Source organism: Mastomys coucha, unplaced genomic scaffold (genome assembly GCF_008632895.1).
Source record: "Mastomys coucha isolate ucsf_1 unplaced genomic scaffold, UCSF_Mcou_1 pScaffold23, whole genome shotgun sequence".
In the NCBI taxonomy this organism is placed as follows: Eukaryota; Metazoa; Chordata; class Mammalia; order Rodentia; family Muridae; genus Mastomys; species Mastomys coucha.
Genome location: NW_022196906.1, coordinates 116,734,450 through 116,761,200, shown reverse-complemented (window position 1 = coordinate 116,761,200; position 26,751 = coordinate 116,734,450). Strand labels below are relative to the sequence as shown.

Below are 26,751 nucleotides of genomic sequence, written 5' to 3'. Positions count from 1 at the left end.
TCACATGTCAGTGTTACCTAATGCCTGTGTCTGGGGCGGGGGTGGAGGAACAGTTTTTTTCTGAAGCAATCAGAATTCCTTTGATGGAGAACTTGGAGCTGGGAGAAGTAGGTCAACACTTGGAGCAGCTGGTTACAGCCCAGCCAGGGAGCTCAAGGTCCTGTGCGGCTGGGATGACTTCCGGTTCAAATCAAGTCTAGGACCTTCCAAAGCCTTATCTCAGTGTGTTTTTTGATACTGGGAACAGAGAATATTACTGGGTCTATCAGAACTGAGGTGTGTGTGGAAGCTGCCATTCGTACTGAAGGCTGCTGGGACATTTAGACTTACAAAAAAAGTGTGAGGAAAAAAGCTGGCTTTCTCAAGTCTTAAGTGCTAAAAAGTTACCACCTTTACAATCAATCTGTTCATACTCCCTTCTTCTCACCTTTGGATAAGGAAATACATACACACTGAGAAAATTGGAAAATAGGAGCTATAGAACACTGCTCAGAAGAGAGCTTGGGTGGTGAGGGGCTTGCTATGCATGCATGAGGGCCTGAGTTTGGATCTCCGGTCCATGTAAAAAGCTGCATGTGATGGCTCGTAATCCTCATACTGAGGAGGCAGAGATTGGAGGATCCTTAACTCCCTTTGGCCACATAATCTTACTGAACCTATGACTATGAACTCCAGGTTCATTGAGGGACCCTGTCTCAAAAAAATAAGGCAGAGAGTGACTGAAGAAGACACCTAACATTGACTGATAGCCTTCATATAAAAGCACACACATGTGCACATATCCCCCTCCCATATGCCCATATACATACATGCATACACACATACCTCTCAACACAATAACATGATAAGCCAAAGATGTATATATATATAAAGAAAGGTATTTGAAACAAGAAACCAAATTTTAATAATGGGCCCTCCCATTAACTGTGTGCTCAGTCCTTTTCCCAGACAGAGTGATGTTGATGACATTATGTTCTTTAGAAGGCTCTTTAGTCTACAATAGACACCAAATGTGGCATCTCACACCCGGGACGGACTTCTGCAGGAACTAATTCAAGTCTGTGTCATAGAAGCACACAGGGCTTAGAGGAAAATTACCACATGCACACATGCACACACACACAACTGAGGGCTCTTAGTTGTTTTTATTGATTCACCTTCTCTAGATTAATAATAACTGGCTAAGGAAGCCTGTGTGGTTGTGTAGTTGTCTGGTTTTTTGTTTTTCTTTTTAAAGGACATTATCTCAACAGGAGAGAGAGAGACAGAGAGGGAGAGACAGAGAGAGAGAGAGAGTGAGCGCACTGCTGTTCTTCCCCAGACATGTGCATATGTGCATGCTATACTGGGCTCATACAGCAACATACTAACAGACTAAGTTCATTATCAGTTGGATCTGCATATTTCCTCCACCAGTGGGTTATCTTCTGTTTGAACTAACTTGATACCTGGGAAGTTTCTGAGACAGGGGCTCCAAGAGCCCTAAACACTCACTTTTTCCTCTAGCATAAAGAATTTATCAGCCATCACCTTGGAAACCCACAGCCAGATATCACCAACAGGACCAAATTCTCCCACAGGCCTCGGGGCAGCTGAGACACAGGGACCTTAGTTAGCATGGCAGATCAAAGATAAAGCATTCCCACTACTTTTTTTTGGGGGGGGGTTCTCTACAAGATGGTTAAATAGAAAGCTTTAAGGGTTCATTTTCTGTTAGAAATATACAACTATAAATAGAAGAGTAGCATTAATAATAGCACAGAATTTCAATGTTCCCATGAAAATCTGATATTAATCAGGATACCAGAAAAGTCAAAATCTCTCAAAGTCAATAAGAAGTGAGCAGAACCTGCGTGGTTCTCGGTTTCATTCAAACAGGTTCTAAGTGGCCCGAGGAACCCCTTCAAGTTCAAATCGAGTAAAAGTTAATTTATAATTAGCCTCAAATTAATGCAAACCCAACACAAAAATCTCACAAGAATTTTAACACCCAAGTGTCAGCAGACAGCAGAACAACAGTGACCCCACCGTAGGATGAACGGATGAGCGGCCACCACAGATGTCAGAGATCTAGGTGTAGCAGTGATCCATGCTATAGATAAATCTGGCTTTATAGAAGCTCCCTCTAAAATATTCTCTGCTAGAAATGAAGGTTCTGACCTCACTGCACCAGCAAAGCAGAGAGATGACTGGGAGGTCACTTCAGGGTGCTCTCCTGAGCAAGCTACTGAAGGCTGGGGAAGAACCCTAACCTACCAGGCAGAAAGTTCCAAGCCAGGAGGAGAAGGGAGGAAGGAGTGACCTTTAGCAGGGCCACTGGCTATTTGCTACATTGGGCACACAGCCATGTAGCCCCTGTTTTGCTATGCGCTGCCCCCTTCTGGGTACTAGGAAGTATGAAATATGTCTTAGATCCTTTTCATATCCCAGCCTGACTTTCATTGCTGTCTTTTTGCCCCTCTAGATATGCAAAGGAGGTTGCATGGACCATTACAGTCCTCTCACAACGATGGGCTTCTTGTAAGTATGTAGACAACTTGATCAGAATTTGTTAACTTGCTGCCTGGTCATCAAACACTGGCCTGTGAGTCATCTCTATACAGATGGTTTGAAGGGAAGTGATGGTCTAACCCTAGGGCCACACTGTCCCAGCCGAACTCTCCAAGGAGCAGATAGAAGACAGAAAGAAGGCTGAGACAGACAGAGTTTTGCTCTCTCTCAACTAATACAAGGCGAGCCAAAACTGCTGGGATTAAAGGCATGCGCCACCACTGCCTAGCTGCCTTTCAAGGTTTTAGTGTGCATCTCCTCGTTACCAGCTGAATCTTTCTTTTCTCGTGTTTATACATTACTATTCCCTTCTCTGTGTGGAGCAGCTCAGGCCTTTATCCCTTTCAGCTTCTTGGTAGTCCGGATTGATTTCCAGGCTCCCAAAGGAAAGCCCCAATCAGTGCTTTGTTACACGATGGGAATACCTTCTCCCATCGCTTCAACAGGGCTCCTAGTGCACATGTCAGACCTTTCCTTAAATCACTGGTGCTTTGGCGGGGGTGGGGTGGGGGGGTGGTGGCTCCTTTAAGACACCATTCCTTCCCTGAGGTCATAAAGACTTGTGCGTTTTCCTTCTAAACATTTTAAAACATGTCTTGCATTTAGTCTGGGATGTAGTCTGGAAATTCTTTTTAATATCACATTTGAGAAAGCTATCCAAATTTATAGTTAGCTCCCTGTATGAAAAGGTGAAGCAAACAAACACACACACAAAAACCAAAACCAAAACAACAACAAAGACCCAGGCATCCAGCAGGGCATTCTGAGCTGGCTCCCTTTGCCAACTGTTTGACAGTGCCCCCCACTGAAAATGAACCTAGACATACCCCATGCCTCAGGGGCTTAGGCTTCTGTTGATTCCTCTGCCTCTGCCTCATCAGTGCTGAGACTACAGGTGTGCCCATCAGAACCATTTATGCTGAACTAGACTCTGCAGGCTAGGCAAGCACTTTACACCCCAGCAACACCAAGTTTGTGAATACCTTTATTGAAATTGTATCGAAGTGATATGCTAATGTGGGGAAACTGCACCCCCATTTACAGTATTAGTTTGTTTTTATTTAAATATTCTTTCTTCAGTGAAAACTTCACAGCTCTCTACACTCTCATTCCTTCACTATTAGATTTATTTCCATTTCTCACTTTCCAGCTAATGGAATCCTTCAAACTTCATTTTCTACTTAGAAGTGGCTAGTGCTTAAGAATGTTACCAAACTAGTCTCTGTCAAAATTCCCAGATGCATGGAATGCTTCTAATTATGTAGATTATCTGGGATTTTCTAGATAGACTGCCATATACATTTCAGAAAACTGAAATTTCTCTCCTTTTCAGCCCTTTTAATTTCTTCGTTAAGTTGTAGACCCTGGCCCTTCAGGATCCAGGAATTGGTGTCTTTGCTGCATTTCTTACATATTACTTACTGGCCAAGATGTTTACTTTAATGTCTTGCTAAATATCCTTTATTCATGTTGGTTGGTAATTATTTTTAAAACTGAGAATGAATGTAAAATTCTGTAAGAATTCGTTTTATTCATTCATTGAAACACGTTAGCATGTGACTAAGGTCTAATTTACATTAGATTTTTATGTAAAGCTACCAATGTGTTTCCTAGGCTTCTTATGGGCTTTACTAATAGATTTTTGCATTCAGCTGACTTGAAGGCCATTTAGAATCCCACTGTCAACTTCTGTCTCAGAGCCCTCACATGAGTATGTGTGTATTTGTGTGCATATATATGTTTGTGTATATATGTATGTGTGCATATGATACATGCATGCATATAGAGTCAGACATTTTCAGAAGTTTTTAGTTACATGATAAAAAGTTTAAAAAAAATACTTTCATGAGAGTTTTATAAAGATACCCTGGCATTGTGTAGCTATCTGATTTTGTTTGCAAGTTCCATTTACATCTTAGGACCTGCCATCAATGAACACTGAAATTAAATATAAGCTGGTGACAATAAGGTCATTTCCTGAGTCGTCTGCTTGCCCCTGCAGGGTCAAAAGGCAGGGAGCTGGTTTAAGCTTGTGGGAGCTCAGGAAGGCCAGGTCTATCCAGGCCTCATAGCATCCTGGTCCTTTATTCTTACATCAATAGATAAGAAGTTTGGTACTCTATCCACTCCTCAGAGATACCACACAGATCCCAGGGAAACAAAATCCCTCTTGGTTTCTGGCTTCCTCCGAACCCTAGCCAGGATGGTTTACTTCTGGAGTTTTTTTCCTCTCCTTGCCCTTATACCAAAGGAACACAGAAGACATAGAAGGAGCAGCAGAATGAACTGACCTGACCGACAGAAAGGAAGCAGAGTAAGAGAGTCTGGGCAGAGAAGCTAGCAGCTCCTGGGGCCAGGAACATGAAACTGATCATGGAGAAAGAATCTTGGCATATCACTAGGGACTTTCATACTCCTGTGACCCTGCCTCTCTTAGGGCTCTGTGCAAGAAAGGTTACTGGCTCAGTCAGCATTTGCTAGCATCACACACGCTCTGGCTGAACCTAGGATCCAGCAGCTCCTTCTTTCTGGGAAAGGCAATTTTTCCCATGTTGGGAAGTGTCCCAACAGCAGGGGTGCATCAGGAAGGGACACTAATAATATGACTGCCCTTCATCAACTGCCTCCTTAGGAAGCAGTGGGGGTAGGTTGGTAGGCTCTCAGTTCTCTTGTGGCCAGCCTTCACCAGCTGGATGAGATACCCCAGGCAGATGCTCTCCTGTCCAGTGTAAGTCCATCGCCCCAGGCAGACACTCAGTGTCATGTGAACCAAACAGGCTTTGTAAGACAGCCCCAGAGTTCTGCACACATCCGCAGTCTATGCCGCACCTGAACAGAGGCCGTCTCTTTCTTGGTGCCTTGGCAACCAAGCCCAAGACAACTTGTTAACTGGTTGTCATCGGGTTCTGTGCTCAGAAGCGCCTGTCTTCTCGGTTAGAGAACTGGGAAAGCCTGAGTGTGGGAGGGCTGCATGTGGGTTGGGCAGGCCTGCAGCAGACAGTGCTTCTAGCCTTGAGCACAATGTGCAAAGCACCCCCCAGATCCACAAGATGCCACCCAGACCTGAAGTAGTGGGGCCAGTCCTCCATGAGATCAGGATGGTGATACTGGTCTCCGTCAGTGCTGTTCATGTGGATGTCTACACACGAGGGAGCACACATACATACATACACGAGGCCAGAGGACAACCTCTGCTGTGGCTTTTCATGTGCCATCCGCTTCCGTTTTTTCCTCAGCCAGGTTTCCTCACTGGGACCTGGAGCTTGCCAGCTAGGCCAGGCTGGCCAGGCTGGCCAGGTCAGCACAGGGATTACAAATGCTCTCCTGGCTTGCTTCTTTTTTCCTTTTTATGTGGGTTCTGGGATTGAGCACAGTTTCTCTTGCTTGCCTAGAAAGTACTTTACCAATTGAATTATCTCCCCAGACAGTGCCCTCCATACTGTGGTTTAAAGTGATGGTGGTAGGGACCCAAACAAGATGAAACCAGTGCTTTTCTGTTCTCTTGGAGGATGCTGGTCCTTCTATTTCTCGTTTTCTCAGAGAAAGCATCATCAGGCCCTGGGTGCAGGTGAAAGGGATCTGCATCTAACTTAATGATCCTTGCCCTGTGACCTCAGGCACTCAGTTTTCTCAGCTTCAAAACTGGATTGCTAGTATCCCTGTTGCTGGGCAGAATTATATGTCGTGATCCAAGGGGGTCAGTAGCAAATGACTGAGCACAAATTTGATTCTGAGAGAAATGAAAAAGGATCCTTAAGTGTTGGATATACACAGTGAACTCATGTGCAGAATGCACACGGAGGTCTCATGTGACATGTTACATGCATGACAGACCTCGTGTTTTAAAGTGTGGGGCTGGAGACACGCCTATGGGTTTACTAACAATGAACAATGGCTGCTTACAAAACTCAGAAAGGAAATATTTGTTAGTAGGAGAATAAACACGTATAGCTTATATCCAGTCTTCAGAGATCACTTAGTATCATGAGAACATACTCAACAGAGGACAGACCCTGTGTTAGCAGAGACCAAGGCAAACTGGTCTGGAGGTGGTCTCTTGTTGTCCTAGGGTATGGCTGTGGGTGGTATTTATTTTTCCTGTGTGCTTTGCTTTGCTGTACTTTCCGAATTGTCTAAAATGAACATGTCTTACTTTTAGAATCAGAGAAAAAAATGGATAGTAAAAAATAAATGTGTGTGCCATACAGCACTTGGGAGCAGTGGTGCTATTATGGAAATGAGGTACACTCTGCGGTACTGTACTCCTAAAAGGGCGTGGGTGTGGGTGGGTGCGAGATAGAAAACCTGCTCACTACGCCTCATCATAGAAAACAGAGGCTCTGGCTCCAACCTGAAGATAGAAGAACTAGGAAATGGGCTTCAGTATAAAACTCACTGGTACAACAACCCAAGAAGTTATCTGAGCTATCTAATTGGGAAATGAGAAACCAGGGAGGGGGGGAAAGTCACAAAGTAGTTTCTCAATACAAAATTGTTTTCAAGCAATTGTTTTACACGACAGAGAATATCCAGGGATTACATTATTATTATTAATTTTATTATTATTAATTTTATTTTGAAAAAAAAAAACATAGGCTAGGATGACAGTTCAGTCAGTAAGGTGCTTGCCTTGTAAGCAAACATGAGGACCCCAGATCTTTGTTAGAACAAGTCATGTGGGGCTGGTGAGAGATGGGGTAGTAGTTAATGGTGATGGCTGTTCTTCCAGAAGACCTGAACTTGGTTCCTAGCACCTAACCACCTATAACTCTAACTCCAGGGGATGCAAGACCCTCTTCTGGCCTCCAATGGCACATACACACACACATCCAAAACACACCATATACATGTGCACACAGACACACACACAAACAGTAAATTTAAATTTTCATTTTCTGAAATAAGATGGCTTTAGATGTTTGAACTTAAATGATGGGTGATGGAATTTATCCCCAAATGGAAAGAATACAAAATCCCGGTAGCTATATGTACTTACACTGGGTGGAATCTTTCACTTATAATTTCCCTCTTGTCATCTCAGCAACTTTGTCATGGTTGTGTGGGGAGTGCGTAATTAGTGAAGCAGAGTGCATGGGGCTGCTACCAGGGAGGGACTGTGATGCTCCACAGCCTCCTTAGTCTACTGCAATTTCATTTTATGCCTGCTTGTTTATCTGCTGTCCTCAGAGGGCACTGCTGTGGATTCTGTGTTGGCTAGCCCTTGCTCCCATGGCAGCACAAACTGAGTCTCCACTGGACCCAAGAGGTACCATGGGCTCAAGATACTATGAAGTCACTCCCAGAAATGGTGGCACTCTTAAGAGTCTGGGAAATCAAAAGAGTAACTAGGTAAATGAGCACCCAAGACTCCAAGGTGAACACAGGAGAAGAGCTACAGTTCACGGGATTATCTAGGAGCCGGCTTCCCAAAGACAAGAACTGCACAGGTAACAGAAGGCTGGAAATTCTGTCTCAATGATCAAGACGGGTGAAAACATCATTCGTAAGGAGCTCTTCAGGGTAGCTGTTCTGACCTGCTTCTCATGAGAACTGCAAATGGTTTCATTTGTCATCTTAATGCTGAGTAAGACAGGAAAACCTCATCCATTTATTCATCTAACCATTCATCATCCATTTGCTTACCTATCCATCTGTCCATCCATCTCTCTGCCCACCTATTCATCCACCTATTTATCATCTACCCCACTATCCATCCATCCATTTGTCCATCCATGTATCCATCCATCCACGTATCCATCCATGTATGTATGTATCATCCATCCAATCATATATCTCTCTCTTCATCCATTTATTCATCTACCCATCCATTCATTTATCCATCCATCCAGTCTTTAGTTACCACTCACACTATACTAGGTGCTAAATTCATACAGCAAGATTTACTATTTCCTAGCTTTGAGGTTAGAGTTGAGTAAGGGAGACAATAATGTACAAAATGATAACAACAACAATCTATAACAAGATATCTGTAACTTTCCATGATAAAGAATAGCAGGTTAGTGATATGGAAGAGAAAGATTGTAACACTGGCAGGGACTTGTAGGTCTTGGGTAGAGGCTAATACTAGCAAACTCCTACTTTATATCCTGTTTACTGTTATTATTCTTCAAAGTCCTGGGGAGTGAACCTGGAGTTTTATGCATGCTCTGCATGCCTTCTATCACTGAGCTGCACCTTCAGCCTTTTCAATTTTTATTTTGATACAAGTTCTCACCAAAGTTACCCTGGCTGGTCTTAAACTCAATTCTTTAGACCTTGAATTTGCACTCTCTCTGCATCAGCCTCCCAGTAGCTGTGACTACAGGCCCGTGATACCAGGCTCAGCTGTATCCCAACTTCTTTAAAACTAAAAAGCAAGCACTTTGGAAGGCCTGGAGGGTCAAGTGATCAGAGAGAGGTTTGGCATAAAAGGCTTATGAAGGGTCCCAACTAGACCTGGAAAGGCATGTCAGACTGCAGAGGCAAAGCTCATGCAGGGGGAAATTAGGAGGCACAGAGTTTGTCTTGTTGCCAGTGAGACTTTGTTTCAGATCTGAGCAGCAAGCCTGACAGCTGCCCCAAAGGGTGCAGCTGAAGAGCGTTGGGGTTCTGTAGAGGTTCTGCTATGTTCTGTTTCCTTCTCCTTAAAGGGGCAATACTTAGGACAACTGAAAGCTGTTCACACAGTATTGTTTGGCTGTTTTAATTCATGCCTCCTTCTAGAACAAAGGCCTTCTTCTAGAGACATTTGGAGGTAAGCCAAGTGGTGCTTTCTGGGGTGTGTGCTGCACAAGTCTCCAGCCACAATCTCTCCTTCCCCCTCAGGTTTAAAAACCTAAAAGTGAAAAATGCCAATGCTAAGAATTTTATTTCTAAGTCAGCAAGATATCTCTGTGGGGAAGGTGCTTGCCACTTAGTTAGGTGGCCTGAGTTGAATGCCTAGAACCCTCACAGTGGAAGAAGAAGATTGACTTTGGAAAGGTGTCCTCTGATCTCCACACACATGCCATAGCATGCTCATACCACACCCACATGCATGTGCCTGTACACAAAATAAATAGATAAAAATCCACTTAACAATCTGTCCCCCTTTACTAATTCTACCCACAATAACTGTATTAGAAGGACTCTTGAGGCAGGGATTGTCTATCCTGTTGAAAGTAAGAAGCTGAGATCTGAAATACAGCAGCTGGGAGGAACATGGATGAAGATGTGGAGTGGCTTTTGAGGGGAGACATTGGAGAAATAACAAATGGCAAATGGTGTGGGAGGGGAGATGTTATGGATGATGTAAGATCCATGACTTAAGCAGCTTGGTACCTGCTTGTGCTGTTATGAGGAGGAGGACGAGGACGAGGAGGAAGAGGAGGAGTAGGAGGAGGAGGAAGAGGAGGAGGAGGAAGAGGAAGATGATGATGATGAGGAAGATGATGAGGAGGAGAAAGATGAGGAGGAGGAGGAAGAGGAGGAAGAGGAGGTAGAGGAGGAAGAGGAGAAGGAGGAGGAAGAGGAAGAAGAGGAGGAAGAGATGGAGGAGAAAGAGGAGAAGGAGGAGGAAGAGGAGGAAGATGAAGAGGAGGAGGAAGATGAAGAGGAGGAGGAAGATGAAGAGGAGGAAGATGAGGAGGAGGAGGAAGAAGAAAAGGAGGAAGAGGAGGAGGAGGAGGATGATGATGACAATGACTGGGGAGAAGACTAAGCTTAGCACTAGAACAGCAAATGCTTTGCTGGGATACACACAGGGAAAGCCCAGCCAGACTCCTGAGTCCATTCCTTGGGATGATTGACAAGCCATAAAACCCAAGTGCTATTTAGAGCTCTAGGCTGAAGATTACTTCCTCTCCTTCCTCTGTGGATCACACAGCACATCCTGTGTGTAAAGAGCCATGATCAGGTTTTGGAGCTGCAGCAGGACTATCTCTGGGTACTTTGTCTCTTACTTTAAATAGTATAAAGGAAGCACTTTTGAAGAATTGCCTTTTGAGCTGAGATCTGAAGACCACAAATAGAGAAAAGAGCTGTATTTAAAGGCGAGAACCTTATGTTGTGGGGCTATGTGGTTTGTCCAAGGAAGTGAAAGACAGGGTGCCTGGCAGAGAGTGACTGGCAGTGGGGCTAAGTATGCAGGGCAGTAGAAGGAGCTGCATCTTCCTTTCACAGGTAATGGAGAGCCTTGGAGAGCAGTTTCCCTCAATCTCTGATGAGAGATGGTTTCTATCTGGTGTCTGCCTAGGAGCTTAAGTCTTTCAGAGAAGCAACTATTATAGCCAGAGTCAGGCTGTTGTTCCAGTAGCTCCCTCACTCAGGGGACTGTGGCTGAGTCTGCCAAGGACACGTCATAGGGCTGGGGGAGGCAGAGGGACCCAGGGTTGACAAACGGTTGGGTTGGAATCCCCCGTGGAGCATGCAGTGCTGCTAACCCACGGGACGACCCTAGGCAAGCTATTTGACCCCTATGTCTATGTCTCAGTTCCCTCCAGGCTTGCTTCTAATACTTTTTCTACACCTATGGTCTCTCATCGAAGCATCATGCAGCTTGACTATAGACTGAGTCTATTCCCATAGAATTATCATCCTTCAGTATTGGCAGAAGCATGCCCCATGCCATTTGAGGCAGAGCACTATGCTCATCTTCTGTCATAGAAGCCTACCTTTAATTCATGGTCTTGTTGCCCTAAAATAGTCCAGGTCTCTAGTAAGTCACAATAATTCAGGGTAACCAGGTTCTCTGATGAGTCTCAATTCTGCAGTCAGTTATGGATGGTCCACAGTAGAAGTCTAGCTTCAGGCTGGGGCTATATAGAAGCCAACATAGGAAGGAACTGTGCAGTATGACTTGGGAAAACCTGCCTTTGTGACTTGCTGAATTAGAAGGGCTCTGAATGGTTCTGGAGAGTTCTGGAAGGCTGGACAGTTGAGAGCTTTGGAGAGGCAATTTTCTCCCTGGCTTTAGGAAGTGATCAGAACAAACTGAAGAAGTGTGTGGCCAGAATTATCTTGAGAGCTATGCAGAGAGTGGCTGAAATCTGACTGGCAAACTTTTTACCAACCAAACCACAATGCTTTCCCTATCTGGGTCAAAAACAAATGGTAGGAAAAAGTTTCCATTGTTTCCTAAACACCTAGAACTATGGAGCTCAGCATATGCATGGGAGGGAGGGAGGGAAGCACAGAGGAAAGGAGGGAGGGAGAGAAGGAAGGAGGGAGGAGGAGCTGGGGCTAGTACTCTAACAAGAGGAGGCAAAGAAGGAGATATGAGTTCTCAGAATCTTATCTGGAAACGAGGAATAAAATAATTTTCAGTATCTGTCTACCCAAGGCAGGTTGACCTCAGCCGAGGGTGGAGAGCAGAAACACTAGAAGGAAGCTAAGAGCCAAAACCACGAATCCAGCAAGCCTTCGACTGTCTCGCTTCACTCTTCCCATGGCCCTTGACCACAGGTTCTCTCAGTTCCTGCCAACAACCCTGTGAAATAGAAGCTATTACCCTTTTTTAGGGATGTGAGAACTGACGCTAAGAAACCAAATGAGACTGTCAGTCACAGGCATCAGAAGGCTTAAAATGCAGACTCCCAACCCTGCCTTCAGATGAATCAGGAACAGCAGGCTAGAGTTCCAATTTACACTCTTCATCCCTGGGTAGTCTCGATGCATCACCACCAAGGGTCCCCTGAATCCCTGGGTGATCTCAGTGCTGGGAGTTACCACATCCACATCTCTCCATCAATCTACCATCTCCTAGAGACTTGTTTCCTGATTGATTATGGATTTCTATCATTCGGTAACTCCAGCAGAGCCAGATTTAACCACCATCCTGGGCACAGAGCTGTCAGAGGACTGGCTCTGGGGAGTGTGAGGACTCAACCAAAGCCACTCCACCTTGTTTCTTCTGTTCACAATGCAACTTTGAGGGTATTTCATTCATGCTATACTGATAATAAGACAGATAATAAGATAATAACAATCCATGTTTTTTTTTCAATGATCCTGTGTACAAACAAAGAATCAAATACAAAAGGGTTGAAAAGTCAATCACTTTGTGTGTATGATGCCTCTCAACCTCACAGGAGCATCTTGTCTCCTGTAAGTGAGCGGGGAAGAGCAACGGAAGTATTTGAATAAATCATGAATGACAGCTGCTCTTCTGTTCACAGGGGCATATTCAGCTTTTGGTAATTTTATGCTCCTAACCCGACCAGTTAATGGTTTCACTTTCCAAAATGCAGCATTCTTTTTCATCTTGAGGTTTTTAAAAACATGAAAGTTGGTTGAATTAAAAGAAACAGCAACAATAACAACAACAACAACATACCTAAAACACTTGACCTAGTTCTACTTGAAAATATGGATACATTGCCTCAAATAAGACAGAGGGTGAGGTGGATACATTGCCTCAAATAACACAGAGAGTGAGGTGGATACATTAGCTCAAATAATACAGAGGGAGAGGTAAATGGCGACCACCAGGCCTAGAGAAGATAAGGAGTTGGCCTGAGCTACAACAGTTGAAAGTGTACGCAGTTTTGCTCAAAAGATGTTGGTGGCTTTGCCCGCAGTCTGTGGGAAGAGACACAGAGCACCACGGTGACAACACATCCTGCAGCAGGAAGAGGAAGAGAGCAGCTTTGCTTTTAAAAGCTTGACTCAGTGTGCTGATGAGTAAGATGGAGGCATGATTAAGATTTCCAGACAGTATTTTAAAAGCAAGCCTTAGAAAGCAACACTAGGTGCCTTGGTTACTTCTGCTGTTGCTGTGATAAAATACCCTAACAAACCATTTAAGAGGGAAAGTGTTTATTTTTGACTCACAGTTCAAGTGTATAGTTCTTCACTAGGGAGGACAAGACAGCAAGGGCTTCAATGGAAGCAGCCGATCATATCACATCCTCTGGCAAAAAGCTGAGAGTGATGAATATACTCAGTTCACTTTCTCCTTTTTATAGAGTTTAGGACCCAGCCTAGGGAGTGGTGCCACCATAGTGGGTGGGTCTTCTCAATTCAATTAACCTTATCAAGGCCAGGGGCCTCTCATCTATGAGATTATAGATCACATCAAGTTGACAAGTGATATTAAGCATCACACTAAGTAAGGAGTCTCTTTGGAGTTGTGGGAATTCAGAGGCTCGAGTTGTGCTTTAGAATAATCTTTTCTGGGAAGGATGGTAAAAGACCTAAAAGAAGAGAAATGCTTGCTATGTCCACTTATGTTCCATAGAGACCAGGGACCCTTCCACTAGAATGGAGGATCAAATTTAGAGAATAGGTTTCTCAAAGTATGATTTTGTTTTACAATAGAAATACAAATAAGACATGCCATCTCATTGTGTGCAAGAAATCAGGACCAGAGATAATCTTGTTGCGTGCAAGGAGAAGGAAGACGAGGAGAAGGAGGAGGACTAGGAGGACGAGAACAAGGAGAAAGCCACATTTAGACAGGTGAATTATCTTATGTTTTCTTTTATTCTTGGAATCTAGATTTGAAGGGAGACTATTAGGGAAGAGGAAAAAGGAAGTGGGTGGGGACAGGGAAGGAGATACAGGCGCATATAAATGAAGTGATCAAAGGTAGTTATATTTATGTATGAAAGTGCCATCATGAAATTCATTATTTGACAATTAACATATGCTAATAAGACGTTTAAAGAACCACGAAGACAATCTATCTACTGCTTATGCAAAGGCTCTAAGTTTTCTTTCTTCTTTCTTTTAAAAAGTGTGTATGTGTGTGTGTGTGTGTGTGTGTGTGTGTGTGTGTGTGTGTGAGAGAGAGAGAGAGAGAGAGAGAGTGAGAGAAAGTGTGTGTGTTTGTGTGTGATATGTGTGCTACATGTGTGTAGAAGCCTAAGAAGACCATAAAATGGCTTCAGATACTCTGGAGCTGGAGATACAAGCCTCGGCAAGCTGCCTGGATGCTGGGAACTGAACCTAGGTCCACTGGCAGAGCAACCGGCTCTTTACTGCTGAGCCTCTCTGCAGCCCCATCTTCTCCAAAGCAAAGATACTTTATTTTCCACATCAGTCACTTTGCTGATTGGTTATTCCTTGGTTTTGTAAAGGGGATGGCATGTAATTTAAGGCTGTCTGATGCAGCAAAGCCCTGCGTCTGGACGGATAAATTATTATCTGTCATGTCTAGAGTCCTACGCAGTAAAGGAAACTGGCAGTCCCCAGAAATGAATGCTAAAACAAGAAATCTGTGATATGCCGCTGTGTACATACTGGCCACTTTGTTCCTTCTGGAAGCTCAGACACATCCTCTGGCTCCTGGTATATCCCATGTGAGTGGCTCCTTCGGCAACTAAGAACTACCCCCAGAAGTGGTGGTCCATGCCTGTAATCCCAATACTTAGGAGTGGAGGCAGGGTGATCAGGAGTTCAAAGTTACCCTTAGTAACTGAGGCTAGCCTGGGCTACAAGGTCCCTGCCTCAAAAACCCAATAAGCAAACAGACAGACAAATTAATAAATATTCTCAGTGAGCTGCACTCAAAACCCCAATTTTGAATCATCTGTGATGAGCATGTGTGCAGACAACATGTCCACCCCATGCAAACAAGGAATGAAACATTTACATGAGTGAGCTTCAATCACACGCAGCCTGATGGGGCAATGAGGGCTCAGGCATTGAGGAAGGGAAAGACAACAAGAGTACTCATCCTTTCTGTGTTCTCATTCTCTCCAGCTCAAAGGCAGAAAGAATAGAGGACAGCTGGCCCACCTCACCCTCACCCAGTCCCAGTGTGGCCTGTACAATCTAAGATGTCAGGAAAGGCAAGGTGCAGGTCAGCAATATCCTATCACCCCTACATCTAAGCCCTCACTGCTATAGGGATCTTCCCATGCTGGGTGTTCATAGTGACAGAGTTGTCCAGCTGGTGAGAATGTTGGAGCCAGTAGGTATGGGCTCCTACCTATCCCTGCACATTTGGAGTTCATTGAGGAAAAAAGAATTGCTAGTGATGGGTCCTGGTCTCCTATGCCACTTTAAGAGACTTGCTTTAGGCAGAGAAGTGCAGGGTCAGTGAGACAGGAAAGGAGAGACACACATTGGTGAAGAAGCATCGTGAGACCACAGGAAGGCTGACGGGAGCCAGCCCTGGGTGTGGTTCACCAACACTTCACTTGGCTAGCTGTGGGCTAACTACGACAGTTAGGTTAGGTTAGTTAGAGTGCCTATGCTCCAGTTCTCTTATGAACATGTTAGCAGACTGACCATGGAGCAGAGCAACTTAATTGAACAGAGAGTCTTTTTAGAAAACTACCAGGTCACCTGGCATACCTTCTTTGCTTCTGTGAGTTCATCTCATTCATTAGCCAGAGTTCCATCCAAGAACATTGGAACCAGGGCTCTCCCACTAACAATTCAGCCAGAGTAGGGACAGGAAAATAGGTCAAGAAAACATAGGATCTATGTGCTGAGAGTGACAGGACCATCCAGGGAGCCTAAGCAGATGGAAGCAAGCTGAGGAGAGAGAGAAGATCTCCACAGGGCCCTCCATTCCCTGTTGAAGCAGTCTGGCTGGAGTGCATGGGGTAGCATAGGGCCAGAAGTGGGAGGCAGAGCATCCCTTCATGCACCTGCAGGAAGCTGCCAGAAGCCATTGCTAGGCTCTGCAAGGCTGCAGGCTGTGAGAATTCAGAGCGAGCACAAAGTGCCCATGGATTCCATTAGCAAATACGAACCACCTGCCTGGGTCTGGGTGGGGAGGAGCAGAATGGAACATGGGCATCTCTTTCCATTGCTGTGAAGGAAGTGACAACGGGGAAACAGGCAAGTGAAAGTGGGACTTTACCTCAGGTTAAAGTACGCAAAGAAGATAAAATGGGGCGATGGTCCAGGTAGAAAAGTTCCTTTAGATATAAGGATGGGCCTCTCGGAGGAGATGAAATTTGAGTTGAGGCCTGAATTATACAAAGGAGCCAGCCATGGAATACATGGGCTAATGCTCAGAGGCAGAAAATGGTTGGTAAGATCTAGAGACCACTTAGGAGGAAGGAGATTCTAGGAGAACCACAGGAGGCAGGGACAGCTCTCAGAAGGCATCAGACGAGATCCTGAATTTTGCTCCAAGTGAATGGAGAAGCCAGCAGAACGTCTTGAAGCAGAGGGATTACTTGATCTGGTTGCTTTGTGAAGAAATGGGGCAAGATTAGAAACGGTAAGCAGGATGTGTTGCTTCTATAGGCTGGATATGGGTAGATGCAGCTCAGCATGAGGACTATCACGAAGAATAAGGGCAGTGTTTCCATGGAGGAGCTGAACTTAAAGAGCTTGTGATGGAGGTGCTGTGGGAAGGCCCTTGTCACACCCCGCCACCCACCAGCACACAGAAGCTCATCTATCTATCAGTTTCCCTTCCGCTGTTTGTTGGACTCCCCACCCCCAAACCATGGTGACACAGATCGCCTGCTTTGCCAATGATACAACACAATGGGGAAAGTGATCCTGTCAGGGTCACTTTCCTCCTTAGTCCTCTTCCTGTCTCTGGAGTTCTTGGAAGACACAAATTTCCTGGGGCCAGAAAGAGAGGTCTGTTTAGGAGGTGATAGGGGTGAGCATCCACTTACAGGGACATGGTTAGTCCCCTGCCTTATGGACCTGAGGGTTCAGTGAGATTCACCCCGGTCATTTCCCAAGCCTAAATCAGTACTCAGACCAGCTCTGCACACGGTTCTCTCCCTCCTTGCCACACGTTACTTAGCTGTCGCTGGTAGCTCTGCATTGGTGTGAAGGTTATGCTTTAAATAAGTGTAAGAATATGTCACAAGTTTCTCCTTAGGCTGTGGAACCTCATCTAGGATGCTGTGTTTGGCAAGCTTTCTTAGACACACCAAGGAAGTATCACCACACTCAATTTCTAAAATCTCCCACTGTCTAAATACTCAAAGATGTCTTTGTGAGGCTGTGCTCCTTAACTTCACTGTGCATTCTGACCTTGTGGTCATCCTTGAAGCACATAGGGAAAGTATGCTTGACCTAGTTGCTACCCGGAGACTGGCTCAGAAATCTGAGATATGACATGAAACTTCATCTCCTATTAGATTCCACCCAAGCCATGATCACGGATCACCCGGTGGTCACAAGGAGAAGAATCAAAGAAACTAACAAATGTCCACTGTGAATCCACTAAGAACTAGTTGCTTAGAGCCTTTGGGATTTCCAGGAAGTGATTGCTGGTTTATATTTTCCCAAGACAGGTCAAATTGTTAAGACTGGTCATCTCAAGTAGATAGATAAGCCACTGACCCACAAGCTATAAAGCAAAGGGGCCACGAAGGCATCTCACTGTTTTTGAGAGATAGATTCTGCAAAACTGCACACAAACCTTGTTCAATCTCTCTCCCACCCTTTTCTTGCTGTGTGTGAGGGGTGGGGAGAGACCAGAAGCCAACCTTGGGTGTCATCCTCAGAAACACTATCCAGCTTAGTTTTGGGGATGAGGTCTCTCCTGTATCTGGGACCAGCAAGCAGGCTAGATTCCCAGTTCTAGGATTATAGGTGTGTGTTACCATGTTCAGGCTTTTGGTCTTGGGATCTAGGGCTTGAACTCTGATCTTCCTGATATACAGTCCATGCTAAACATGAGGGGAGCATTAACATCCCCAAAGGGTCCTATCTTACTTTGAGCTAAAGTTAGAAACACAAAAAATAGACTAATGTGCCGGTAAAATATCTACAAAATAATTTCTAACACTCTCCAGTGGTCCTGTCCCTCCCTATGCCACCCCTAATAAATGAGAGATCAACAGGATTTTCAGAGTGGAATTGATTCCCCAGATCCCTGGTGCAGCCACTGCCGAACAACATACAGCCTTTCATATCAACCTATCCCTTTTAATTATTCATCAAAATGAGGGAGTGCCTTTTACTTTAAGAAATATTTGAAGTGATGGTTTAACATCAGGCAGGGATAGGATATTTGCCTCAAATATTTCTGAGGCTGAAAAAAAAAACCCTTCATTTTAAATGGTTTGGACTGATTTTCTTTTTTAATTTAAAGAGGACTATATGAAAGCATAGTATACAGGTTTTTGTTCAATGGATGTGTGTTTGAGCATTTTGTAGAATACAACAGATTTCAGGCCATCAGTAAAAGATTTTATAGACCATAACCTCTCCGAGGGACTGAATGCCAACTGCACCTCGATAAAACAAAGGCCACATAGAGAGAATGTGCCACTAAGGGGGCCCTATGGTCTGTTCTCTTGCAAAAATCCACATTTTAAGCCACAGTATCTCTTGTCATCTCAGTCGCATCTTAACCCCCATCGCTCCTTCTTCCCTTCCCTGTGCCCTTTCTTGCAGTCTCCTCTAAGGTTCTTCTGTTCTCAAGATTTCAGAAAGCCGTTTGCATGGTTTACTACAATAACCGAGTCATTGCTGTGCAAACTTTACACATTCTTTCCATGGGCAACACATCAGCACGGTGGTTCAGGCATAGGTGACAAGCTCTCCACACAGCAGTCCCAAACACACTACACTCACACGGAGCCCGCCGTACAGATTTCTCCATAAGCATAGCTATCACCCCATCCAGATCTACAATGATGCTCCTTGAAAACTAACCCCTTCTCATGCCACATCACAGCATTAATCGTAGGGTGTCTTTTCTGCTGACCATCAGGCATTTAGAGAATTTTGTAGTTAAATGAGCACAATGAAAAGACCATATTATTGCTCAATAACGTTCTGCCTTTGTGTCTTTGCTTCAGTGCTCCACAGTGAAATGATAGTCACCAGGGAAGCCTGTGGGAGAGCTACAGCAAAGGAGTCTTTTTGGTTCCTCATCGTGCATCCAGCTTACAAACTATCGCTCCAGGGTGAATTTCCACTCGCTCCTTCTCATAAAGGTAGCCTCTTCCTTATGGCCACCAGGATGGCTGCCATTTCTACCCACAGAGTAAATCACATACAGACATATGCACACACCATCATTTATCTTAAAACAATATAGACTGAATACATGTTAGCAAATCACTTTAAAAAGTGATAGGCTCTTGTTGTGTAGAATACTGAGGAAGTTCACAGGGGATGTAAACCTAGGACAAATGCTGCTGGACCTAATTCAGTCCTCCACGGAGCCTCCTCTCCAAGTACGACAAATGCATTCAGAGTGTTTAAAATTAGAGAGATATTTTGCATAGTGAAATGTCTATTGTATACTCCATAGAGAACATGTTCAATGCTTTAAGGGTTAACAACATAAATATATTTAATTAGAAAGACTGATCAAAATTGGCTGCTTTGAGCAAGCTTTTATAGCACTGAAACTAAAAATAGGTTTATCAGGAACTGTAAAGGTATTTCTGTTAAGTGTTCACTGGCCTAAAAATAATCTCTTAAAACAATTTAGATGATTTGGCTAGGGTAGGGCAAGACATATGTGCATATTGACCTAGGGTGTGATTTCCTGTAGAGATGCCACCAAATGAGTAGCACCATCCAAGCCAAGTCTACAGGAGTAGCAGAGGTCACTTTTCTTTAAATGATCTAGTTCTGGATAGAGGAGCAGAAGGCCAGGAATGTAGCAAGATGAAAACCAAGTTCATGCTAGAATTAAGGGGGAGCAAACAACCCATGTCCCAGCTCACTGTTGCTGTAGGGAGCACTGTTTGCAATGAAATCCAACATTTATTTTCACATACCTCATTAAACTATGCAGAATGCCCACCACAACCCTAGAGTCATCCCCAAACAGAAACCATACAGTGCCCTGTCCAGTCTCTACATTACATACCAGAAGCAGCTACCTGTCAAATGTGGGGAGGGGAGAGCTGAGCTTTATGCATTTTAAAAATACAGGAATCCAAGGAACCCCAGATTACATATATATGTGTCTGTATATATAAACATATATTACACTATTAATTATATATATATTATACTATATAAAAATATACAACAAATATATACATATATAAATATACACACACACACACACACACACACTTGTTAATTAGTTCTTCATAGAGCAACCTATGTCTGGCCACCAGGCTAGCCATGGAAGGCTGGGTGGCACCTTTGTCTCTCTTTTCTAGTCATGAACATGACTGCAAAGTCCAGGGGGGACTTATGCCTAATGCCTAAAAGAAAACATACTATGTTCATAAATCAGTAACTCAGCCTGCAATGTCATGCTGGGCAGCAGACTCCCGGTGAGATGGGCAGGCAGGGCTACACAGTCCTAACACAGCCTAAGACTGGCACCAGAGTAGCTCCGGGAAGGTTATCTGAGATGCCTGGGGCGCAGGAACTCATAGTTTACCCCAGGAAGAAAGACCCCAGAGGTTGGGGGAGGGGCGAGCTCTCCTTGCAAAGTGGAGGAGTACCTGCACCTACTGGGTCCCCTGCACGCCTGACGCCTGACACACAACCCCAAGGCTGGCCACTGGAGCACGGATCCTACTTACCCCGTCAGCGTCATTAGCAGATGGAATGGCTCCATCGGATGCCGGAGGAACCTCTTTTTGTGTATGTGTAATGAGGAAATTCGAAGTTAGAGGAACCCCGCAGCTGCAGCAGGCTCGCCTCATGCAGACGTGGGGCGGGGGCGGAGTAGGGGTGGGGGCAACTCTGCGTTGCTAAAATCAATGGGAAGCACCACACGGGGCGCAGGCAGACAAAGGCGCTGCCCGCTAGGGCCCAACCCGCCGGCCAGCGCAGCACAGGGAGCAAGGCTTCCCACATACTGCTTCACTGAGCGGTTTCTCTGATGACACCAGGACACAGTCTTGACACTGTGCCACTACAGTGAGACAGGCTTTCCCGGGTTCTCGAGAGACTGTCCTATGCTCTACCCAAGACATTGTGGTCTCTCCCACACTCCATGCCCAGTGTGCGTACCTTCCTGCCAGGACCCGCTTTGCTGGTGACCAGATCACTGACACCTCCTAAGCTTCAGGGCAGCCTTCAAAAGACCTAGGGTTTGGGAAGGGAAGAAGGAGGGAGGGAAAGAAGAAGGGAAGGAGGGAGGGAGGAGGAAAGAGGAAGGAAGAAGGGAGAAAAAAGAGAAGGAGTGATGGCTGGTAGAGAAAAGAAGGAAGGGGAGGTGGGGAGGGGTTCTAAGCTGTTTAAGTACATGGTTAACAAACCACCCAACTATTGCTGCTTTTAGTTCCAAGACAAGCTGCCTTTTTAATAACTTAGTGGATGGACACACACAGGGAAGGAAGAAAGGAAGAAAATAAGAAAGAAGGAAGGAAAAGAATTTTGATAGAGGAAGTGTGATCTGAATGCATTTTAGCAAGAAAAACACTGAAGTGTGACTAAGCCAAGCTTGTCACAGTGGATGATTTACTCTCTAGATAGACCTAGACTATCCTGGTCTGTCACAAACCCAGGGCACAGCAGGGCTTGCCGAGCTGGTGACTGGAGCAGCCTTTATCCCTCAGCTTCATGGAAGACTCTAGTGATGAGGTCCAGTAATTCCGAGACTTACAGTGAATAAACCAGAGACTAGCCTGGGTAGGGAGCCAGCTGGCTGCTGTGTGTCTTGATACTGGTCGGGGATTTTCATTTAGCTTAGGAGAAGCCCCCAAAGCTATGGTCTTTCTTTTATGTTTTCCAGCTCTGGTCCTGTTTATTAAGGAGCCTTTGTAATTATACAACCTTGTGGTGGTTATGAATTTTAATTATTTAAGTCATATTATTTGTGAGTAACTGTGTCTTTCTTATAAGTAGCAAGACATCATTAGTCCAATTATTACTTCTTAGCAATCAGTTTGGCCTGCTTCAGTAAAAGTATGCAGAGGAAACCGAGCCCTTCACTAAGCCTCAGAGCAGTGTTTCTCAACTTGGGGGAAAATGGGGGACATGGGGGTCAAATGACCCTTTAACAGAGGTTAGTTACCTAAGACCATCAGAAAACACAAATATAACATAATAGCAGCAAAATTACAGTTACGAAGTAGTAACAAAAATAATCTTATGGTTGTGGGTCACTACAACATGAGGAACTCTATTTGTTCCTAATGTTACAGCATTAGGGAGGTTGAGAAGCACTGCCTTAGAAAGTTTTCACAAATACCACACAGGACAGGATAAATCCCAGTAAGTTTCAGAATAGCAGGTATTTGTAGAGATACACATATAAATGGTGAATGTACTTTAAAAGTGGCTTTTAATGAATACCTGTAAAAGCTCCGCAACAAGTTATTAGCCCCTTCAGGGTCGGCCTACACCACCCAGAGTCCGGCACACTCCAACAGCCCAGTAAGTCTGTGAAGTAAGTCAGTATGCCCAGGGAATGGCCCTGTGCAAGCAGATTCCAGAAGAGAAGACACGGGAGAGTAGGTTGAGGGGAGGCTCACCCTGCACCAGATAAGGAGCTGTTTTCTTTGGTTTTTCAAGGCAATGCAAAGCAAGGCTTTGTTGCTGCTTCCCCCTCCCCTCTCCCCCTCCCATCTTTCCCCCTCCCATCTTTCCCCCTCCCAGCTGTAGAGAAAGATGCTGTGAGACTGTATCAGCCCAGAGTCACAGGGGCTGGCTACATTAGCAGCGTCACACACAGCACTAGGGTGATGTCTCTTCCCTCTCAAGCTCTCTAATTATTTACCCCCATCAAGCTCGACTGCTGGAAAATCAGCTCTCTCCAGGAGGTGACGGAGCTGAAAGGCTCTTTTCACAGAGGAACCACGGGCTGGTAGCTGGCATCTCGCCTGCAGGCCAGCGAGCCCCTGTGGACAGTGTCATGAAATAAATACCCAGGACCACACCGTTTTTCTAATTCATCTTCCGGCAAGCATCTATCCATTTGAGAAAAAACTGGGAAGAGAAGAGCTGAGGTACAGAGAACATATACAGCCCGGCCCTTAGAACAAAAGTCGCTGTTCTTAAAATTAATGTTGTGAAATGCAGAAAGATCATCGTGCTGAGGTGGCTGGCATTTCTTAGCTAGAGCACAGCTCACAGCTCCTATAGGCAGACAAAGCAGAATGCCTCATTGTTCCCATGGATGGGTGCTGCTCTCTCATGCAGGTTTCCTGAAAAAAAAAACCGAAATGTTCAGGAAACATTTATGTTAGAATTTGCTGGAGTTCTTATAAAAATAGAAAGCCACCAGCACTGTCAGCTCACGTACTCCTCCGACTCCACAGAATAAAAAACCCTAGGGAAAAAAATCAATGGAAATCAATCAATATCATTTATATCCATCTATTTGGGAGAGCCTCAGTAGAAGCAATGTTTCATCTAGATATTTTCTGCTTTCTTTCTAGGACTGAAAAACTATTGTCACACATATGCAGATTTTAATTTCTCAGGACTAAGTAGACCTTAGGTTCCCAGCTTCTTCATAAGAGACACGGCAGACATGGCAGCCTGCAGGGATGTGAGGAATGTACCCCACAATGCACAAAAGTCACCACTGTGCAATGACAAGGGTCTCACACACACACACACACACACACACACACACACACTACGCTTGGTATGTCTGATTAGGTTGTATGTATTTTAACATTAAAATCAATCTGCAGTCTCTGTATATACAGGCACGTCTTAGAGAACATCTGAGCATTCCCCACTTCCCAAGAAGGGCTGTGATTCTAAATCTGTGGTAGATAATTAGCCTGCTAATTAAATATCACACACACACACACACTTAAAAAAAAAAAACTTGTTTGACAATTGACATTCTCATTCAAGGTTGGCCATGGAACTCCTGTGTCCAACATCTAACTGAACTTCTCTCGGCACCGATGAGGTTTGTACTTGGTCCTTAATTTCTGTAATGAAACACTGGTCTCAGTATTATGGCACCAGGGTTGAAAGTCCCTACCCAGACACTTGTCAGACACAAGAGAAACCGTATCAAGTTTTCAAAAAATACGTTGTTAATACAAAGAGTCAACAGAATTTTGAAAGGGGTATACATTTAACTAGGTGGGGCTATGGGGTCATCTCTATTTTAATCATTAAAGCCACCGCCCAGTTGTCTGTGACCCCATTAAAGATAAAAGCTCAATTTAGAAGGAGAACAAAAATAAGCTCTCATGATATCTCACGTAACAAACCATTTTATAGGGGAAATTGGAGCACTCTGCATGAGGCTAAATTCACTGGGAGAACAAATATCAATTATAAACTTTTAAATTGGTGATTTAAGTAATTTAAGTATAGAAAAATTACTTGTTTTTAAAGTAAACCCTACCATTCCTACAGTATCGAAGACAGATAACCTTGTTCAAATTTAGAATTTTTATCCTCTATAAGAAACTGTCTATTGTGGTAATTAAAATGAAAACCTTGTGGCACTGGGGACATTTTCATGGCTTAGAGAACTTGCAGCTGCTCACACATTTCATCTTTTGCATCAACTATACCTGCCTTTGCACAGACCCAGACTCCTGTTCTGTTCCCATCAGTGCAGGCCAAGATCCGTTTCCTGTCATGCGGCTTGCTCAGAGGCTCTAGGCTGGGCTTGCAAGCTTTATTTTCCACAAAACAGTGTAAGTTGCACAATTGCTAGAGCCTGTGCCACAGCCCTAGTACATAGAGAAAGGGCCTGTGTGGAAAGAGCCCGTGGCTCTATTTCTGGACTAACTTGGTAGAGGAACTCCAGGTAGCAAGCCCAACCACCTCAGGGTTTGAGACTGCTAGGTGTCCTGGCATAGAGACGATTCCCTGGGTCTTGTCTGCCTGCTCAGAACCTTGGCCTCCTGTTCCTTCCCTGAGATGCTACTGCCTAGGCTTGGCATGAGCTGCCACACTGCCATGGCAGTAGTACCATTGGCCTGAGAGAGCGGTCTGAGCATCTCCTAAGGATGCAGCAACATAATTACAAAAATGGACGCCATCCCACATTAAAGTATCAGTGTTCGAAAGGAAAACACAACAGGCCCAAATGTGGTTCTGTTTGTACAGATTCGACATTTGTAACACTACAGCAAGCCGTGGGAGCCTCAGATCTGCCTTGCAAAAGGCAAAATGACAGCAAGGTGATCCCCCAGGATTGTGTCCACTGATTTCAGGGTGCTAGAGGCTTGGAACACCCCAGTTCACACCAGGATGGATCGCCTGTTATTCCACAGGAAACCAAAGCTGGAGTCTTTCAGTTCTGGTACGATCCATGGGAGGCAGAATCACACTATCAACCCAAGAGTGGGTTAAAATGAGCTTGGTGGTGTAGACCCCTCCTGGACATGCAGCTGGGATTCACCTGGTCTACACAGTAGCCTCTACAGCTAAGCCTTCTCAGGAGCAAGAATGGAGACCCAACACTAGGGGCCAGACTCAACACAAAGGGAGAGGCAGCTTTCTGTTCCATGCTCCCACAGCTGCCAGGCTTGGGGGTGAAAGACCAAAGATGCAATCTCTTCCTTCCCATCTGTCCATTTTCTTTTTGAGACGTGGGTCTTACTATGTTGCCTAGGCTGGGTTTAGGCAATCTCCCTGCCTCAGTTTCTCTAGCCACTATACCTCCTAGAGTAGAAATTCAACTGCTGCTGGCTGCAAGAGGCCCTAGTCTGAAGGATCTGGAGAAGCTGTAGTGAGAGCTAATAAGGGGTTGCTTTCCTCTTCATCCGCCCTCAGGGCAGCCTCATGAGGCAAATGAAGAACACCACGGCCTTGAGAGCCCGGCAGAGAATTAGCAGGAAGGTAAGGTGGGAGACAGCAGAGCAGAAGAGATAAGAGATGGGGTGGGCTGGCAAAACATTGACCATGTACTCTCCCACGAGCCTCACAGAGCCTTGCCAGCACAGCCTGGGAATTTCTGCGAGCTACCCCAGGATGGAGACACTGGCAAGGATACTTGGGCAGTGCTGCTCCTGGGAGACTACTCCCTCTGTGAAGGGGGGAAGCACTTTGTATAGCAGCCTGAGGAGAGGCTGTTCTGGGTACTGCTGAGGGGCTAACAGACCCTCCTGGGCAACAGGGCCAGTCAGAGGCATGTCTGAAACTCTGACAACACACACCAAGGCACGCATTCTCACATTCACTAGCCCCGTGAATTATTTTTTCCAATTATCTTTCAGACCAGCCTTCATGGGGCTCAAACTAACTTCAAATTCTCTATGTAACGGAGGTTATCCTTGAATTCCTGATCCTTGTGCTTCTGCCACACCTAGGACTGTGGGCACTGGCTGCCATGCCTAGTGCCACCTGCATTCCAGCGGATACTGAGTTCTGCTCTTCCGTCTACTTCCTTTAACTGTCTCACTTCCCACCACCATTTCACGATCCTGTCTGCTGTAGCTCTGC

General features: G+C 45.0%; 1 long non-coding RNA gene across 4 annotated transcripts in view; it reads right to left on the bottom strand.

Annotated features, from left to right (window-relative positions):
• Positions 1–26,751, bottom strand: part of LOC116072179 — a 104,301-nt gene that overhangs the window by 60,118 nt on the left and 17,432 nt on the right. Inside the window, exon 1 of one of the 4 annotated variants that reach the window (XR_004111345.1) lies at positions 21,394–21,524. The exons of the other annotated variants lie outside the window; for them this stretch is intronic. This is a non-coding gene — a long non-coding RNA (uncharacterized LOC116072179). Of the gene's footprint in view, positions 1–21,393; positions 21,525–26,751 lie in introns of those variants that run through there. 4 annotated transcript variants of the gene reach the window in all.